The following is a 16,802-nucleotide window of genomic DNA, read 5'->3' as shown; positions in this document are numbered from 1 at the left end:
GACTCAAAACTGTTTGTCCTCCTTATTTATCCACTTCAAATCAAGTTTCAACAATTAAAAAAATGTTGTAGTTTGAGAAAAAACAACTTAATCTTAAGCAATCAGTAGGGTAAGAAAGGGTAAGAAAAGGTGCAAATGCCAACCATACATCACTAAAAGGTGGAGCGGAAGTATTCGGCTGCAAGTAGGTGCGAATGCCTGACAATGTATGATCAAAAGAGGGAGCGGAGGTTTTCGGCTGCAAGGTCTGAATGTCCGACCATAATTTGTAAAAACCGGGGAAGAAAAGGCTCGAAAGCCCGACTATACACCATCAAAAGCGGGAGCGGAGGTGTTCGGCTGCAAGTAGGTGTGAATGTTCGACCATAATTTGTAAAAAGCGGGTAAGAAAAGGTTCGAATGCCCGACTATATATTAACCAAAGCAGGAGGAGAGGTCTTCGGATAAGAGTGGGTGAGAATTTACAACCATAATCTATAAAATGCGGTGAAAAAAAAGGTGTGAATACCCCATAGAACACTAAAAGGTAGAGCGGAAGTGTTCGGCTGCAAGAAGGTGTGAATGTCTGACCATAGTTTGTAAAAAGCGGGTAAGAAAAGGTTCGAATGCCCGAACATGCACCATCAAAGGAGGGAGCGGAGGTGTTCCGCTGTAAGAAGGTGTGAATGTCCGACCATAGTTGGCAAAAAGCAGGTAAGAAAAGGTTAAAATACCCGATTGTACACAATCAATAGCGGGAGCAGAGTTGTTCCGCTACTATAAGGTGTGAAAGTCCGACCATGGTTTGTAAAAAGCGGGTAAGAAAAGGTGCGAATGCCCGACAATGTATGATCAAAAGAGGGAGCGGAGGTTTTCGGCTGAAACAAGGTCTGAATGTCCATCCATATTTTGTAAAAATCTGGGAAGAAAAGGCTCGAAAGCCCGACTATACACCATCAACAGCTGGAGCGGAGGTGTTCAGCTGCAAGAAGGTCTGAATGTCCATCAATAATTGCTAGAAAACATGGAAGAGAATTTTCGAATATCAAACCGCACATGATCATAAGCGGGAGAGGAGGTGTTCAAATGCAAGAAGGGGTGAACGTCCACCCATAATTACTGCAAAATCGGTAATAAAAGGTAAGAATGCCCAACCATACATGATCCTAACAGGGAGCGGAGGTGTTTGGCTGCGACAAGGTGTGTTTCTCCACCCATAATTAACGAAAAGCGGGCAACAAGTAGGTTTGAATACCCATCATCAAAAGCAGGAGTGGATGTGTTCGGCTACAAGAAGGTTTGAATGTCTGACCATAGTTTGTAAAAAGCGGGTAAGAAAAGGTTCGAGTGCCCGAACATACACCATCAAAAGAGGGAGCGGAGGTGTTCCGCTGTAAGACGGTGTGAATGTCCAACCATAGTTGGTAAAAAGCGGGTAAGAAAAGGTTAAAATACCCGACTGTACACAATCAATAGCGGGAGCGGAGTTGTTCGGCTACAAGAAGGTGTGAAAGTCCGACCATGGTTTGTAAAAAGCGGGTAAGAAAAGGTGCGAATGCCCGACAATGTATGATCAAAAGAGGGAGTGGAGGTTTTCGGCTGCAAGAAGGTCTGAATGTCCAACCATAATTTATAAAAACCGGGGAAGAAAAGGCTCGAAAGCCCGACTATACACCATCAAAAGTGGGAGCGGAGGTGTTCAGCTTCAAGACGGTCTGAATGTCCATCAATATTTGCTAGAAAACATGAAAGAAAATTTTCGAATATCAAACTGCACATGATCATAAGCAGGAGAGGAGGTGTTCAGCTGCAAGAAGGTGTGAATGTCTACCCATAATTACTGAAAAATGGGTAAGAAAAGGTGCGAATGCCTAACCATACATCATCAAAAGAGGGAGCGGAGGTGTTCCGCTGTAAGACGGTGTGAATGTCCGACCATAGATGGTAAAAAGCGGGTAAGAAAAGGTTAAATTACCCGACTGTACACAATCAAAAGAGGGAGCGGAGTTGTTCAGCTAAGAGAAGGTGTGAAAGTCCGACCTTGGTTTGTAAAAAGCGGGTAAGAAAAGGTTCGTATGCCCGAATATACACCATCAAAAGCGGAAGCGGAGGTGTTCGGCTGCAAGATATTGTGAACGTCCGACCAAAGTTTGTAAAAAGCAGTTAAGAAAAGGTTCGAATATCTAACCAAACATAAGAATGAGTCTTTTCCGCTGTAGAATGCCCGACTTTAGACCATCAAATGCGGGAGCGGAGGTGTTCGGCTCTGAGTAGGTGTGAATGTCCGACCATAATTGCTGAAGAATGTGTTAGAAAAGGTAAGAATGCTGGACCATACATCATCAAAAGCGGTAGAGATGGTGTTCGGCTGCAAAAAGGTGTGACTGTTCGACTAAAGTTTGTAAAAAGTGGGTAAGACAAAGTGCGAATGCCTGACAATGTATGATCAAAAGCGGGAGCGGAGGTGTTCAGCTGCAAGAAGGTCTACATGTCCATCAATAATTGCTAGAAAACATGAAAGAAACTTTTCGAAAATCAAACCGCACATGATCATAAGTGGGATAGGAGGTGTTCAGCTGCAAGGTGTGAATGTCCACCCATAATTCCTGAAAAATGGGCAAAAAAAAGGTGTGAATGCCCAACCATACATCATCAAAAGCAGGAGTGGAAGTGTTCAGCTACAAGAAGGTGTGAACGTCCAACCAAAATATGTAAAAAGAAGTTAAGAAAAGGTTCGAATATCCAACCAAACATAATCAAAAGCGGGAGCAGAGCTGTTCGACTGCAAGTAGGTGTGAATGTCAGATCATAATTTGCAAAAAGCTGATGAGAAAGGGTGAGAATGCCCGACTATACATCATCAAATGCGGGAGCGGAGTTGTTCGGCTGTGAGTAGGTGTGAATCTCCGACCATAATTGCTGAAAAATGTGTTAGAAAAGGTAAAAATGCCGGTCCATACATCATCAAAAGCGAGAGAGGTTTTGTTCGGCTGCAAGTAGGTTTGAATGTCCAGCCATAATTACTCACAAACGGGTAAGAAAAGGTAGTATTGCCAGACCATATATGATCAAAACAGGGAGCGGAGGTGGTTCAGCTGCAAGAAGGTTTGAATGTCAAACTAAAGTTCAAATATATTAACAAAAGCGGGAGGAGAGGTCTTCGGATGAAATTGGTTGAAAATTTCCAACCTTAATGTATAAAATGCGGTGAAAAAAAAGGTGTGATAGAACACTAAAAGGTGGAGCGGAAGTGTTCGGCTGCAAGAAGGTGTGAATGTCCGACTATATTTGGTGAAAAGCAGGTGAAGCAAGGTCTGAATGCCCAACCTTACATCATCAAAAGCAAGATCAGAGTTGTTTGGCTGCAAGAAGGCCATAGTTTGCCAAAAGCGGGTTAGGTGCGAATGTCCGACTAAATATCAACAAAATTTGGGGCGGAGGTTTTCGGATGCAAGTGGGTGGGAATATCCCACCATACAAGTATGGTGGAGAGGAAGCTGTGAATAGCCGACCATAGTTTGGAAAAAGCGGGTAAGAAAAGGTTTGAATGCCCGAACATACACCATCAAAAGAGGGAGCGGAGGTGTTCCGCTGTACGAAGGTGTGAATGTCCGACCATACTTGGTAAAAAGCGGGTAAGAAAAGGTTAAAATGCCCGACTGTACACAATCAATAGCGGGAGCGGATGTGTTCGGCTACAAGAAGGTGTGACAGTCCGACCATGGTTTGTAAAAAGCGGGTAAGAAAAGGTGCGAATGTCCGAAAATGTATGATCAAAAGAGAGAGCGGAGGTTTTCGGATACACGAAGGTTTGAATGTCCTACCATAGTTTGTAAATAGCGGGTAAGAAAAGGTTCGAATGCCCGACTATACACCATAAAAAGCGGGAGCGGAGGTGTTCCGCTGTAAGACGGTGTGAATGTCCGACCATAGTTGGTAAAAAGCGGGTAAGAAAAGGTTAAAATACCCGACTGTACACAATCAATAGCGGGAGCGGAAGTGTTCGGCTACAAGAAGGTGTGATAAATATGAAGGACAAAGCAGTTCCCACTTGCCCATAAGAAAATAAGCTTATTCTCGGATTCCTGATCCTTCAGTGTTGCTCTTTCTTCTACTGCAAAATACAGTGTTGTTCTTTGTTGAAGTCGATCTAGACATTGATAAATATGAAGGAAAAAGCAGTTTTAACTTGGTTTGAGTGAATGAATTCATTTTATACATAAAATCCGAAATCGTGCAGAACTCATGAAAATAAGCTTATTCTCGGATTCCTAAAACTTTTGATTGGCTCTTTCTTTTACTGCAAAGTACAACGTTGTTTTTTTGTTTAAATCTATCGAGACATTGATAAATATGAAGGTAAAAGCCGTTTTAACATAGTTTGAGTGAAGGAATTGATTTTATAGAAAAAATCCCAAATCATGCAGAACTCCTCAAAAGGGGCGTATGGCTTAATCACAAGTGTGGTTCTTTCTCATTCAGGGTAGTATGAGGAAGTTTATGCTTGAAATATATGTAGAAATGGGTACATATGAAGGACAAAGCAGTGTTAACTTAGTTTGAGAGAAGGAATTCATTTTATACATAAAATCCCAAATCATGCAGAACGTATGAAAAGAAGCTTATTCTCGGATTCCTGATCCTTCAGTTTTGCTCTTTCTTCTACTGCAAAATACAATGTTGTTCTTTGTTGAAGTCGATCTAGACATTGATAAATATGAAGGAAAAAGCAGTTTTAACTTGGTTTGAGTGAATGAATTCATTTTATACATAAAATCCGAAATCGTGCAGAACTCATGAAAATAAGCTTATTCTCGGATTCCTAAAACTTTTGATTTGCTCTTTCTTTTATTGCAAAGTACAACGTTGTTTTTTTGCTTAAATCTATTGAGACATTGATAAATATGAAGGTAAAAGCCGTTTTAACATAGTTTGAGTGAAGGAATTAATTTTATAGATAAAATCCCAAATCATGCAGAACTCCTCAAAAGGGAGGTATGGCTTAATCACAAGTGTGGCTCTTTCTCATTCAGGGTAGTATGAGGAAGTTTATGCTTGAAATATATATAGAAATGGGTACATATGAAGGACAAAGCAGTGTTAACTTAGTTTGAGAGAAGGAATTCATTTTATACATAAAATCCCAAATCATGCAGAACGTATGAAAAGAAGCTTATTCTCGGATTCCTGATCCTTCAGTTTTGCTCTTTCTTCTACTGCAAAATACAATGTTGTTCTTTGTTGAAGTCGATCTAGACATTGATAAATATGAAGGAAAAAGCAGTTTTAACTTGGTTTGAGTGAATGAATTCATTTTATACATAAAATCCGAAATCGTGCAGAACTCATGAAAATAAGCTTATTCTCGGATTCCTAAAACTTTTGATTTGCTCTTTCTTTTATTGCAAAGTACAACGTTGTTTTTTTGCTTAAATCTATTGAGACATTGATAAATATGAAGGTAAAAGCCGTTTTAACATAGTTTGAGTGAAGGAATTAATTTTATAGATAAAATCCCAAATCATGCAGAACTCCTCAAAAGGGAGGTATGGCTTAATCACAAGTGTGGCTCTTTCTCATTCAGGGTAGTATGAGGAAGTTTATGCTTGAAATATATGTAGAAATGGGTACATATGAAGGACAAAGCAGTGTTAACTTAGTTTGCGTGAAGAAATTCATTTTATACATAAAATCCGAAATCGTGCAGAACTCATGAAAATAAGCTTATTCTCGGATTCCTAAAACTTTTGATTTGCACTTTCTTTTACTGCAAAGTACAACGTTGTTTTTTGTTGAAATCTATCTAGACATTGATAAATACCAGCCGAAACTCTGCTGCCGCTTTTGATAATTTATGGTTGGGCATTCTTACCTTTTCTTACCCGCTTTTTACAAATTATGATCTTAGATTCACACCTACTTGCACTACTTACTACCTTCTCATCCACTTATGATCATGTGCGGTTGGGCTTTCGCACCTTTTCTTACCCATTTTTCAGTAATTATGGGTGGACATTCAGACCTTCTTGCAGCCGAAAACCTCCGCTCCTCTTTTGATCATACATTGTCGGGCATTCACACCTTGTCTTACCCGCTTTTTACAAACTTTAGTCGGACATTCAAACCTTGCAGCTGAACCACCTCCGCTCCCTGTTTTGATCATATATGGTCTGGCAATAGTACCTTTTCTTACCCATTTGTGAGTAATTATGGCTGGACATTCACACCTTCTTGCAGCCGAACACAACCTCTCCCGCTTTTGATGATATATGGTCCGGCATTCTTACCTTTTCTAACACATTTTTCAGCAATTATGGTCGGACATTCACACCTACTCACAGACGAACACCTCCGCTCCCACATTTGATAGTGTATAGTCGGGCATTCTCACTCTTTCTCATCAGCTTTTTGCAAATTATGATCTGATATTCACACCTACTTGCAGTCGAACAGCTCTGCTCCCGCTTTTGATTATGTTTGGTAGGATATTCGAACATTTTCTTAATGCTTTTTACAAACTTTGGTCGGACGTTCACACCGTCTTGCAGCCGAACACCTCCGCTTCCGCTTTTGATGGTGTATAGTCGGGCATTCGAGCCTTTTCTTACCCACCTATTACTTACTATGGTTGGACATTCAAACCTTCTTGTAGCCGAACACATCCGCTCCTGCTTTTGATGATGTATGATTTGGCATTCGCACCTTTTCTTACCCATTTTTCAGTAATTATTGGTCGGACATTCAGACCTTCTTGCACCTGAACACCTCTGCTCCCGCTTTTGATGGTGTATAGTTGGGCTTTCGAGCCTTTTCTTCCCCGATTTTTACAAATTACGGTTGGACATTCAGACCTTGCAGCCGAAAACCTCCGCTCCCTCTTTTGATCATACATTGTCGGGCATTCGCCCCTTGTCTTACACGGTTTTTACAAACTTTAGTCAGACATTCACACCTTGCAGCTGAACCACCTCCACTCCCTGTTTTGATCATGTGTGGTCTGGAAATACTAACTTTTCTTCCCCCGTTTGTGAGTAATTATGGCTGGACATTCACATCTACTTGCAGCCGAAAAACAATCTCTCCCGCTTTTGATGATGTATTGTCCGGCATTCTAGTCTTTTCTATCACATTTTTCAGCAATTATGATCTGACATTCACACTTACTTGCAGTCGAACAGCTCTGCTCCCGCTTTTGATTATGTTCGGTTGGGTATTCAAACCTTTTCTTAACTGCTTTTTACAAACTTTGGTCGGACGTTCACACCTTCTTGCAGCCGAACACCCCCGCTTCCGCTTTTGATGGTATATATTCGGGTATTCGAACCTTCTCTTACCCGCTTTTTGCAAACCATGGTTGGACTTTCATACCTTCTTGTAGCTGAACAACTCCACTCCTGCTTTTGATAATTTATGGTTGGACATTCGCATCTTTTCCTACCCATTTTTCAGTAATCATGGGTGGATATTCACATCTTCTTGCAGCTGAACACCTCCTCTCCCGCTAATGATCATGTAAGGTTTGATATTCGAAAATTTTCTTTCATGTTTTAAAGCAATTATTAATGGACATTCACACCTACTTGCAGCCGAACACCACCTCTCCCGCTTTTGATGATGTATGGACCGGCATTCTTACCTTTTCTAACACATTTTTCAGCAATTATGGTTGGAGAATCACACCTACTCACAGCCGAACAACTCCGCTACCGCATTTGATGGTGTATAGTCGGGATTTCTCACCCTTTTTCATCAGCTTTTTGCAAATTATTCTCTGACATTCACACCTACTTGCAGTCGAACAGCTCTGCTCCCGCTTTTGATTATGTTTGGTTAGATATTCGAACCTTTTCTTAACTGCTTTTTTACAAACTTTGGTCGGACGTTCACACCTTCTTGCAGCCGAACACCTACGCTTCCGGTTTTGATAGTGTATATTCGGGCATACGAACCTTTTCTTACCCGCTTTTTACAAACCATGGTCGGACTTTCACACCTTCTCTTAGCTGAACAACTCCGCTCCCTCTTTTGATTGTGTACAGTCGGGTATTTTAACCTTTTCTTACCCGCTTTTTACCAACTATGATCGGACATTCACACCGTCTTACAGCGGAACACCTCCGCTCCCTCTTTTGATGGTGTATGTTCGGGCATTCGAACCTTTTCTTACCCGCTTTTTACAAACCAGGGTCGGACTTTCACACCTTTTAGTAGCCGAACAACTCCGCTCCCGCTATTGATTGTGTACAGTCGGGTATTTTAACCTTTTCTTACCCGCTTTTTACCAACTATTGTCGGACATTCACACTGTCTTACAGCGGAACACCTCTCCCGCTTATGATCATGTACGGTTTGATATTCGAAAATTTACTTTCTTGTTTCAAAGCAATTATTGATGGACATTCAAACCTTCTTTTTGATGGTGTATAGTCGGGCTTTCGAGCCTTTTCTTCCTGGTTTTTACAAACCATGATCGGACTTTCACACCTTCTTGTAGCCGAACACATCCGCTCCCGCTATTGATTGTGTATAGTCGGGCATTCGAACCTTTTCTTACCCACTTTTTACAAACTATGGTGGGACATTCAAACCTTCTTGTATCCGAAAACCTCCGCTCTCTCTTTTGATCATACATTGTCGGACATTCGCACCTTTTCTTACCCGCTTTTTACAAACCATGGTCGGACTTTCACACCTTCTTGTAGCCGAACACATCCGCTCCCGCTATTGATTGTGTACAGTCGGGTATTTTAACCTTTTCTTACCCGCTTTTTACCAACTATGGTCGGACATTCACACCTTCGTACAGCGGAACACCTCCGCTCCCTCTTTTGATGGTGTATGTTCGGGTATTCAAACCTTTTCTTACCCGCTTTTTCCAAACTATGGTCGGCTATTCACAGCTTCCTCTCCACCATACTTGTATGGTTGGATATTCACACCCACTTGCATCCGAAGACCTCTGCCCCAAATTTTGTTGATATTTAGTCGGACATTCGCACCTTACCCGCTTTTGGCAAACTATTGCCTTCTTGCAGCCAAACACCTCTGATCTCGCTTTTGATGATGTAAGGTTGGGCATTCAGACCTTGCTTCACCTGCTTTTCACCAAATATAGTCGGACATTCACACCTTCTTGCAGCCGAACACTTCCGCTCCACCTTTTAGTGTTCTATCACACCTTTTTTTCACCGCATTTTATACATTATGGTCGGAAATTTTCAACCACTCTCATCCGAAGACCTCTCCTCCCGCTTTCTTTAATATATTTGAACTTTAGTCGGAGACATTCAAACCTTCTTGCAGCTGAACCACCTCCGCTCCCTGTTTTGATCATATATGGTCTGGCAATACTACCTTTTCTTACCCGTTTGTGAGTAATTATGGCTGGACATTCACACCTACTTGCAGCCGAACACAACCTCTCTCGCTTTTGATGATGTATGGACCGGCATTTTTACCTTTTCTAACACATTTTTCAGCAATTATGGTCGGAGATTCACACCTACTCACAGCCGAACAACTCCGCTCCCGCATTTGATGATGTATAGTCGGGCATTCTCACCCTTTCTCATCAGCTTTTTGCAAATTATGATCTGACATTCACACCTACTTGCAGTCGAAAAGCTCTGCTCCCGCTTTTGATTATGTTTGGTTGGATATTCGAACCTTTTCTTAACTGCTTTTTACATATTTTGGTTGGACGTTCACACCTTCTTGTAGCCGAACACTTCCACTCCTGCTTTTGATGATGTATGGTTGGGCATTCACACCTTTTTTTTGCCCATTTTTCAGGAATTATGGGTGGACATTCACACCTTGCAGCTGAACACCTCCTATCCCACTTATGATCATGTGCGGTTTGATTTTCGAAAAGTTTCTTTCATGTTTTCTAGCAATTATTGATGGACATGTAGACCTTCTTGCAGCTGAACACCTCCGCTCCCGCTTTTGATCATACATTGTCAGGCATTCGCACCTTGTCTTACCCACTTTTTACAAACTTTAGTCGAACAGTCACACCTACTTGCAGCCGAACACAACCTCTCTCGCTTTTGATGATGTATGGACCGGCATTCTTACCTTTTCTAACACATTTTTCAGCAATTATGGTCGGAGATTCACACCTACTCACAGCCGAACAACTCCGCTCCCGCATTTGATGGTGTATAGTCGGGCATTCTCACCCTTTCTCATCAGCTTTTTGCAAATTATGATCTGACATTCACACCTACTTGCAGTCGAACAGCTCTGCTCCCGCTTTTGATTATGTTTGGTTGGATATTCGAACCTTTTCTTAACTGCTTTTTACAAACTTTGGTTGGACGTTCACACCTTCTTGTAGCCGAACACATGCACTCCTGCTTTTGATGATGTATGGTTGGGCATTCGCACCTTTTTTTTACCCATTTTTCAAGTATTATGGGTGGACATTCACACCTTCTTGCAGCTGAACACCTCCTCTCCCACTTATGATCATGTGTGGTTTGATTTTCGAAAATTTTCTTTCATGTTTTCTAGCAATTATTGATGGACATTTAGACCTTCTTGCAGCTGAACACCACCTCTCCCGATTTTGATGATGTATGGACCGGCATTTTTACCTTTTCTAACACATTTTTCAGCAATTATGGTCGGAGATTCACACCTACTCACAGCCGAACAACTCCGCTCCCGCATTTGATGATGTTTGGTTAGATATTCGAACCTTTTCTTAACTGCTTTTTACAAACTTTGGTCGGACGTTCACACCTTCTTGCAGCCGAACACCTACGCTTCCGGTTTTGATAGTGTATATTCGGGCATACGAACCTTTTCTTACCCGCTTTTTACAAACCAAGGTCGGACTTTCACACCTTCTCTTAGCTGAACAACTCCGCTCCCTCTTTTGATTGTGTACAGTCGGGTAATTTAACCTTTTCTTACCCGCTTTTTACCATCTATGGTCGGACATTCACACCGTCTTACAGCGGAACACCTCCGCTCCCTCTTTTGATGATGTATGGTTAGGCATTCGCACCTTTTCTTACCCATTTTTCAGTAATTATGGGTAGACATTCACACCTTCTTGCAGCTGAACACCTCCTCTCCCGCTTATGATCATGTGCAGTTTGATATTCGAAAATTTTCTTTCATGTTTTCAAGCAATTATTGATGGACATTCAGACCGTCTTGCAGCTGAACACCTCCGCTCCCACTTTTGATGGTGTATAGTCGGGCTTTCGAGCCTTTTCTTCCCCGGTTTTTACAAATTATGGTTGGACATTCAGACCTTCTTGCAGCCGAAAACCTCCACTCCCTCTTTTGATCATACATTGTCGGGCATTCGCACCTTTTCTTACCCGCTTTTTACAAACCATGGTCGGACTTTCACACCTTTTAGTAGCCGAACAACTCCGCTCCCGCTATTGATTGTGTTCAGACCAGGCATTCAGACCTTGCTTCACCTGCTTTTCACCAAATATAGTCGGACATTCACACCCACTTGCATCCGAAGACCTCCGCCCCAAATTTTGTTGATATTTAGTCGGACATTCGCACCTTACCCGCTTTTGGCAAACTATGGCCTTCTTGCAGCCAAACACCTCTGATCTCGCTTTTGATGATGTAAGGTTGGGCATTCAGACCTTGCTTCACCTGCTTTTCACCAAATATAGTCGGACATTCACACCTTCTTGCAGCCGAACACTTCCGCTCCACCTTTTAGTGTTCTATCACACCTTTTTTTTCACCGCATTTTATACATTATGGTTGGAAATTTTCAACCACTCTCATCCGAAGACCTCTCCTCCCGCTTTTGTTAATATATTTGAACTTTAGTTGGACATTCAAACCTTCTTGCAGCTGAACCACCTCCGCTCCCTGTTTTGATCATATATGGTCTGATAATACTACCTTTTCTTACCCGTTTGTGAGTAATTATGGCTGGACATTCACACCTACTTGCAGCCGAACACAACCTCTCTCGCTTTTGATGATGTATGGACCGGCATTCTTACCTTTTCTAACACATTTTTCAGCAATTATGGTCGGAGATTCACACCTACTCACAGCCGAACAACTCCGCTCCCGCATTTGATGGTGTATAGTCGGGCATTCTCACCCTTTCTCATCAGCTTTTTGCAAATTATGATCTGACATTCAGACCTACTTGCAGTCGAACAGCTCTGCTCCCGCTTTTGATTATGTATGGTTGGATATTCGAACCTTTTCTTAACTGCTTTTTACAAACTTTGGTTGGACGTTCACACCTTCTTGTAGCCGAACACATGCACTCCTGCTTTTGATGATGTATGGTTTGGCATTCGCACCTTTTTTTTACCCATTTTTCAGGTATTATGGGTGGACATTCACACCTTCTTGCAGCTGAACACCTCCTCTCCCACTTATGATCATGTGTGGTTTGATTTTCGAAAATTTTCTTTCATGTTTTCTAGCAATTATTGATGGACATTTAGACCTTCTTGCAGCTGAACACCACCTCTCCCGATTTTGATTATGTATGGACCGGCATTTTTACCTTTTCTAACACATTTTTCAGCAATTATGGTTGGAGATTCACACCTACTCACAGCCGAACAACTCCGCTACCGCATTTGATGGTGTATAGTCGGGCATTCTCACCCTTTCTCATCAGCTTTTTGCAAATTATGATCTGACATTCACACCTACTTCCAGTCGAACAGCTCTGCTCCCGCTTTTGATTATGTTTGGTTAGATATTCGAACCTTTTCTTAACTGCTTTTTACAAACTTTGGTCGGACGTTCACAATATCTTGCAGCCGAACACATCCGCTTCCGCTTTTGATGGTGTATATTCGGGCATACGAACCTTTTCTTACCCGCTTTTTACAAACCAAGGTCGGACTTTCACACCTTCTCTTAGCTGAACAACTCCGCTCCCTCTTTTGATTGTGTACAGTCGGGTAATTTAACCTTTTCTTACCCGCTTTTTACCATCTATGGTCGGACATTCACACCGTCTTACAGCGGAACACCTCCGCTCCCTCTTTTGATGATGTATGGTTAGGCATTCGCACCTTTTCTTACCCATTTTTCAGTAATTATGGGTAGACATTCACACCTTCTTGCAGCTGAACACCTCCGCTCCCACTTTTGATGGTGTATAGTCGGGCTTTCGAGCCTTTTCTTCCCCGGTTTTTACAAATTATGGTTGGACATTCAGACCTTCTTGCAGCCGAAAACCTCCACTCCCTCTTTTGATCATACATTGTCGGGCATTCGCACCTTTTCTTACCCACTTTTTACAAACCATGGTCGGACTTTCACACCTTTTAGTAGCCGAACAACTCCGCTCCCGCTATTGATTGTGTACAGTCGGGTATTTTAACCTTTTCTTACCCGCTTTTTACCAACTATGGTTGGACATTCACACCTTCTTACAGCAGAACACCTCCGCTCCCTTTTTTGATTATGTATGGTTTGACATTCGCACCTTCTCTCACCCGCCTTTTACTATGGTCGGCCATTCACAGCTTCCTCTCCACCATACTTGTATGGTGGGATATTCACACCCACTTGCATCCGAAGACCTCCGCCCCCACTTTTGTTGATATTTAGTCGGTCATTCGCAGCTTACCCGCTTTTGGCAAACTATGGCCTTCTTGCAGCCAAACACCTCTGATCTCGCTTTTGATGATGTAAGGTTGGGCATTCAGACCTTGCTTCACCTGCTTTTCACCAAATATAGTCGGACATTCACACCTTCTTGCAGCCGAACACTTCCGCTTTTAGTGTTCTATGAGGCATTCACATATTTTTTTTCACCGTATTTTATAGATTATGGTTGGAAATTCTCACCCACTCTCATCCGAAGACCTCTCCTCCCGCTTTTGTTAATATATAGTCGGGCATTCTAACCTTTTCTTACCCGCGTTTTACAAATTATGGTCGAACATTCACACCTACTTGCAGCTGAATACTTCCGCTCCACCTTTTAGGTATGTATGGTTGGCATTTGCACCTCTTTTTATACTGATTGCTGAAGATTAAGTTGTTCTTTCTCAAACTACAAATTTTTTTTAATTGTTGAAACTTGATTTGAAGTGGATAAATAAGGAGGACAAACAGTTTTAAGTCAGGCTGATAGAAGGAATTAATTTTATAGCAAAATCTGTATTTCGTCATATGTCGAGAGGTGCTTATTGCTGAAGAAGTTCTTTCTCATTCTACAAAGTACAACGTTGTTTATCGTTGAAACTTGATTAGACATGAATAAATATGAAGGACAAAGCAGTCTTAACTTGGTTTGAGTTAATGAATTCGTTTTATAGGAGAATCCGAATTCGTGCATAACTCATAAAATAGAGCTTATTTTCGGATTCCTGAAGAATGAGTCTGGTTCTTTCTCATAATACAAAGTTTGTTGTTTATTGTTGAAACTTCATCAGAAGTGAAGAAATAAATGAATGCCTATCAACAAATGTGGGATCTAATCTCTAGTGCTTCCTCTAAAATAATTTCCTTTCTCAATTTAGAAATGTGTGTGTGTAAGTCACAACACCTGTGACACCAAAACGGCTTTCTTTTCTCTACACTCTGCACTATGAGCACACACACCAAATCAGAAAGGGTTTTTTCTCTCTTTTCTACATTATGGACTGTGGGGACACAAAACCGCTCTCTCTCTTTTTTTTTTTTTATCGTGTGCCAGGGCGTTGTCTCACGTATTAGATTATGCTTAAGATACGAATGGGTTTATCAGTCACATCAGAATCCATACATACTGATCCTCCCGTAATAAAATGGTCGGATCTTATCAAACACACTTTGTTTCTTGTGACAATCAAGTCAGCGAAACAGCGTATACACGTCAAGACACTGAATCAAGTTTGCCACAAGAACTCATAAGTTTGGCAGTATTGCTCTGCCGTCAGCAATCATACACCCATTTTATTTTCGTGAGACATGTGCAAGCACCTGTTCATCTACTGTTCTATCACTATGAATTAGTGATCTATTATCAATAAGGATACTTCTACAACTACTATCAAAGTATGTCCGGACTTCTTATGTTGTCAGTTGCTATATATGAATAAGTGGGTAGCTACTGACAAGCATTAAGCATGTCACACAGCCCAAACATATAACATTTCAGGACACACCACACAGTTAACAACCACAGTGAAGCGTGTCAAAGCCCAAACATGTAACATTCAACAGGACACTTACACAACACATTCAAATCAAACAGTCAGACAACATACAAGAACATATACCCCAGCCGGCATTGCTCCCTGCCTATTTTCGTACAGCACACTATGTGTGCGCACACCTTTATTCACAAACTCTTCAACTTATACTCTTTTACCGAAGCTGCTACAGCTCGATTGGCCGAATACCCTTTGATCCTATTTCGGTGAATTTGACATCTGCCTTACATATAACAGATTAGCGGTTTAGCAGTTTTAATTTAGTTTGAGTGAAGGAATTCATTTTATAGCAAAATCCGAAATCGTGAAGAACTCATGAAAGTAAGCTTATTCTCGGATTCCTGAAACTTTAGATTTGCTCTTTCTTTTACTGCAAAGTACAACGTTGTTTTTTTTGTTTAAATCTTTCTAGACATGGTAAATATTAAGGACAAAGCAGTTTTCACATAGTTTGAGTGAAGGAATTCATTTTATAGATAAAATCCCAAGAGTCTGCTGAGAAAAGAGAGTGAATGCGAAGTAGACTTTAACACGGCTATGGGAGCGAGCCGAGTGTGGGCTAACCGGGAGAATTGCTTGAAAAAAACGCGACACCGAATGAGCGATCAGAACAAAGCCTCAATACGGGATTCTCGTGGTGTTTTTGTTGCTGCCTTGTCTTTTGCACAGAGTAAAAGACAAGGCAGCCATCGAATAGGGCCCGATTGTTCCTAGTTGGTCAGGCGAGGAGCAAGGGGGGGGGGAGCAAGCGTCTCAACCAAGCAAAGCTCACCATGGGGAAGGTGGCTATGCCAACTAGCCTGTTGCCCTGCTCCCGCAGTGACGGATAATCGTACTCTGGTTTCTCTTCATAACGTACAAGTCTTTCGCCTTTTACTAAAGATTTCTGTGGAGAGCAGCACTAATGAGTTGTTTCTATTTTTGGCAGGCTTTACCTTTGCGGGTAAAGCCCTTTCTGTCTGTGCAAAAGAAATCTTCTTACTGTGCAGAGTGACTTCTCTGAGTAGAGTCGCCTTACTTGTTGCGACTGTGCCGATGTTCGAAGCTGGAGTGCAAAGTTGTTGCTTGAATGGTGCTTGCTGGAGCGTGCGGGAGTGCAAAGTTATACCATTTAAAAGGGCTGAAGAGTGCTCAGTGCAGCGGGTGGGCGACACTCTGGCCACCTTGAAAACCGAGGTTACATCCACTACCAGGGGCAGCCCAAGTTCTGCCGCAAGTGTGGTGAGCATGGGCACCTGGTTGAGGCTTGTACCAAGGTGTTATGTGGGAAGAGCAGAGAAATTGGGCAAACTTTTGGAGAGTGTCCAAATGGCAGGAAATGTAATCTCTGTGGAGAATTAAATCACCTCTTCAGAGATTGCCCTAAATCTTTTGCCAACAAATTAAAGACGGTAAAGCCACAGTCAAGCCAACAAAGAGAAGGACCAAAGGTGGCAGTTGGTGAACAAAGTGAAGAGGTTGACCCAATAAATTCAAACTTCCCGCCAAAAGCTTGGATTGGAAGTGAGGAGCAAAAAGGGGAGGGGCCTGTAGAGGCCTCACCACTCAGTGTTGAAGTCTGTGAGAATTCACAGGCAGAGGGTGGAGCTACGCTAAATGAGGAGGAAGAGCAGACAGGTGAGTCTAGTGAAGATACTCACCTCCCCGAAGGTC

At 42.0% G+C, this 16,802-nt stretch overlaps 1 non-coding gene across 1 annotated transcript; it reads left to right on the top strand.

Annotated features, from left to right (window-relative positions):
• Positions 1-15,981: 15,981 nt before the first annotated feature.
• Positions 15,982-16,096, top strand: LOC140317282 (U5 spliceosomal RNA). The gene has a single exon (XR_011917609.1). It is a non-coding gene; the product is annotated as a U5 spliceosomal RNA (small nuclear RNA).
• The last annotated feature ends 706 nt before the right edge of the window (positions 16,097-16,802 follow it).

The sequence above is a fragment of the Leuresthes tenuis genome, unplaced genomic scaffold, assembly GCF_036924035.1.
Source record: "Leuresthes tenuis unplaced genomic scaffold, fLeuTen1.0.hap1 SCAF_10, whole genome shotgun sequence".
In the NCBI taxonomy this organism is placed as follows: Eukaryota; Metazoa; Chordata; class Actinopteri; order Atheriniformes; family Atherinopsidae; genus Leuresthes; species Leuresthes tenuis.
This window is presented reverse-complemented; position numbering and strand designations above follow the sequence as displayed.